Here is a 4,298-nt window from a genome sequence, read left to right on the forward strand (position 1 = left end):
GTAATGCAAGTTGTTTGCCAACTGCCAAAAGAAGATAGATGAAGAAGGACAAGGGCCAGCCCGGCCTTCAAATTTGGCCTCTGAAGGATGTGGCCTGTGATTTGCAAAATGTCAATCAAGGAGGAGGAAGCAGGCCAGCAGCAGGAGTCATCCCAGTGGGTCCGATACAAGGAGGAGCCGTCCGAGGGGGGCCCGTACAAGGAGGAGCCGTCCGAGGGGGGCCCATACAAGGAGGAGCCGTCCGAGGGGGGCCCATCCCGGCAAAAGTCGTCAAGGGGCCCGTCCCAGGAGAAGCAGCAGGTGTAAGTCCATTCATTAAGGTTCCATGATGAATGTGCATTTGCGGCCTGTCTATTTACTGAATGCAACCCTGTGTTATACATTACTGTGTGTATGTTAGGATTAGAAGTACATGTAGTATTGCTTTGTTGCAAGAGAAAGTGGACATATTTCACTTTCTGTTCAGTCATCGTTTGTCTTTTTGGCATTACTTAAAGCAGTTTGATGAAGCACGGGCCTACTTCATCCAAGGAGAGGCCTAGCCATGCGGCTGCATTGCAGATAGCAGGCTGCTAGTGAAAACTTGTTAAGGCCCCATGGGCTTTCTGAGCTTGCTGCTCAAAAATGACATGACATGATATATAATCGTAACAAAGAAAAATGGAAGATGCAATGGACAGGCCAGTGCAATAAAGTTTTCCAAGTCTTCTAAAAGCTTGTTAAAGCATGCTTAGAAAGCTTTGTGAACTTTCCCCGCAGGAAGAAGAGGCTGCGGAAGAGACGTGGTGGTCGCCACGTGAAAAAAAGAGCTCGCATTTCTGTAAGTAACATTTTAATTCAATTCAATTTATAAACTTTATTGATCCCAAAGGTTGGCCCCGAAGGAAATTGGGTAACATCCGTATGATGTTAAATGGCAGGCCCTCAAGGCCCTGAGGAAAGGTCAGGTATCAGGCTTAGGGGTTGACTCCTGTCATATTTTTGACCTTATGAAATCAGGATGCAGGGTCATTTTGTTTGACCACTGCAGCTTTGAGGGGTTGTACAGTGTTGTTTGAGACCATGCTGGAACAAAAGTTGTGGACAAGATTGGGCGATATGTAAATGTACAACTGACAATCAGTCCAATAAATGACAACAGGCCCAGGGGGTGGGTGTGTGTGTGTGTGTGTGTGTGTGTGTGTGTGTGTGTGTGTGTGTGTTTTTTAGAGGGAATATTTTTCTTTGTTTGTTTTGGTATTAGTATAGCTACTTTGTGGGTGGGTTTGTTTGTTTGTTTGTTTATTTGCGATGTGCCAAATTCAGATTGTTGTAGTGGTTTCATTGTGTGGTGTGTGTTGTGTTTTTTTTTTTTTTTGTTGTTGTTTTTTTTTTTTAAATATTCCCTGGAAGATGGATTTTGATTTAACTTTTTAATTTTGCATTTGTTGTTTGGTTGAGTGTGTCAGACAGGAACACTGGAAAGGCCTGTAAACACTGTTATAGTGGAAAAAAGAATCCAGTTTTTGTTTCCACATTATTTTTTTTATTTTTATTTTTTTTTTAATTTAAATTAAATATTTTTGGGGGGGTTTTCTGTACAGGGGCTACTGCCTTTCTTTCTGTTAGGAGTTTGTGTAAATGAGTCACTGCATTTGGGCGCACTCTGAGGAGGGTGCAGTTGTTCCGGATGCTTCGGATCGACCCCCTGATATGGTGCTTTTCAATGAGTTTTATTCTGGTTTTTGTTATATCCATGTCTCCTTGGTTATGCGTTTCATGTCTGTGTTGTGTTCATGTTGTCAGGCTTGTGTTATGTTTTCTCTGTTATCTCCTGTTTTTATTTTGAAAGTCTAGTTTCCATGTTCAGTCTGTTTTGTTTTACTTGGACTGACTTGGACAACTTGGACCTTCTGTGTGTTTTAGTCCTCTATTTTCGACTCTTCAGTCTGTTAGTCTTGTTTCACCTTTCTCCAGGTTTACTTCTTGTTTTCTGTTCAGATTCATGCTCATAGGTTTATGTTATTGTTTTTTGTCACTTTTCATACTTAACCTTAGTTTAGTAAAGCAAGTCCACCAACTTGACAATCCAGTGGCTTGTGATCATGAATGGAATAATGTTGTGGTTCCTCAAACTTAAAAGGCTGTTGGCCAGTTCAACTGTTGTTGTCCTGAATCTACTGCGTTTGGTGTTTCAGGAGAATTCTAACAAGGACAGGCTAAGAAATTTCTAGTCATCATATTTAAATACAAACAAAAATAAAGCCCAAGCTTGCTTTTTGTAGACCTGTACCAGATTGCGCTGAATGAGGGCTCAGGACTGGCTGTCACTGGACACCCTCTTGTTTCTGCTCTAAACCCCCGATGTTCTCTCGGCTTCTCTCCCCTTGGTGTGTCATTGTCTCTGGAATCTGATTTGTAGTGGGTGAGGTGACCTCTTGATGGTCACCTGGGGCAAATCCAGGGTACATGCAAGTACACACAAATTAACCATGGGAATAAGCTGAGCTTTGGTTTCCTTATTTACTATGCTGGGAATTGTTCAGATACAGAAACCTGGTGGAGTGTGTGATGTGCTCCTTATGATGTAGTCTGCGAAAGGTTGTAACAAAGCTGCTAGATGGTTGATAAATAAAGCTCCTTCCATAGAACTGCTGGAAAACTAATATCTTAGTAGTTGGGAATCCTCTGTCATTGGGGATTATCTGCGTTTGGCGGGGGGGGGAGAGAGACTGCCCCATTACTTTCGAAGTACAGAGATGTGACCAATGCTCTACTGCCAACTGACAGTGATGAACTTTGACCTGCATAAGATTGTTTATTTTGATATGTCACTCAGTGATAAATGATCACATGTCAACTCAGTGGTCAACCCCTAAAAGTAAAGGATGGAGGTCACAGAGGGGAGAAACTGTCAAACATGCTATTACAGTGACTTGGTTTCAAGATATATGTGCATGTGTTCTCCTTAATGATTTTAAAGCAATGTTCTATAGACAGCTGAACAGTGCAGGTCAAACTGATATGATGCTTAGCCTTTACTGTACATTAGTGCTGCATGATATGATGATGAGTATGGTTAGAATGACTTTTATTTTTACAGGATGAGGAATCTCGCTCTAGTGTGCCTCCACCAGGTAGAGCAGCTGCTCTTCCCCGTGAGTATACACTCTAGCTTTGTTCTAGAACAAAGTGAACATTGAAGGTTTGGAGAGTTTAAAATGATGTCTTTTCTTGTACTGGAGGTACCTAACTGCAGATTCTTAAAACTAAACAAATTGATGCATTTCATTAGTCTTTCACAAAAAAAAAAAAAACTGATTCCTTCCAAGTTCACGAAACATGATTGTTAATACTTTTCAACAACAATGTGAAACTGTAGCAGCAGTTTTGTGCTCCATCACAAAGATTATTCAAAGAGAAACACTATTTAATGGGATTTATTTTAAAAGTTTGGTAATCAAAGGATATAAGTTTTTTTTTTTTTCTATATGTTTAAAGATTTCACATTGTGCCCTCTGTGTTAATGTCTTCAAGGATGGGCAGAATGAATGGTAAGGGCATTTTGAGAACCTACTCAGCACTCCAGAACAGTTTTACATTTAGCTGGATGTCTGGTTTCATCTCTTGCATTGTCAGAGATGGACTGTGGGATTGGAGGTGATTTTGACAGGGAATGTGGGCCAAATGTTATGGGAATGTCTCACAGTAAGTTTGGAGACTCCTTTGAAAGAGGAAGGGGTCAGTATTTATAGGGTTTTGTTTGAAAGCGACTGATGCTTACTTCCACTCGTGCAATGCTTTTTTTTTTTTCTCTTCCCCCCCCTCTTCTGTTTGCTCACTTTTATAGTAAGCTCCCATGGAGCCCACGAAATGGTGGTCATTTTGGAGGAATAACGGCAATTCTTCGCAGCATGACGGCCCATCTAAAACGGATCTGCTCCTGCGGGACTGCCTCCCAGAATAAATAAAAAAAAAAAAAAAAAAATTAAACATTAAACTCTGCTGGTGTGTGAGTCTGATTATTCTGAATTTCCTTCCCAAATTGCCACAATGAGTATTTAAATGAAGCCAGCTAAAAAGTTAAGAATGAGAAAGCATTCGGGTTGAAAACTGAGTTTGATAGAAAATTGAATGTATATTAGTTATTTGAATCAAGTGTTGTAGGTTGCATCTTAATTTGAAAAACTGTCTCACTGTCATAAGTGCACTGAGAGGAACAGAATCCCCCCCATCCCTCATGTTTTAGAGTAAAAGGGAAATCCCTCGCTCTAGTAAAGTCATCCAATAAACCCAAGAGACTATTATTGCAACTTGAA

General features: G+C 40.7%; 1 long non-coding RNA gene across 1 annotated transcript; it reads left to right on the forward strand.

Annotated features, from left to right (window-relative positions):
• Window positions 1–273: 273 nt before the first annotated feature.
• LOC120438125 lies at window positions 274–3,871 on the forward strand. Its single transcript, XR_005611678.1, has 4 exons — window positions 274–302; window positions 760–820; window positions 3,083–3,137; window positions 3,830–3,871. It is a non-coding gene; the product is annotated as an uncharacterized LOC120438125 (long non-coding RNA).
• The last annotated feature ends 427 nt before the right edge of the window (window positions 3,872–4,298 follow it).

Source organism: Oreochromis aureus, linkage group 3 (assembly GCF_013358895.1).
Source record: "Oreochromis aureus strain Israel breed Guangdong linkage group 3, ZZ_aureus, whole genome shotgun sequence".
In the NCBI taxonomy this organism is placed as follows: domain Eukaryota; kingdom Metazoa; phylum Chordata; class Actinopteri; order Cichliformes; family Cichlidae; genus Oreochromis; species Oreochromis aureus.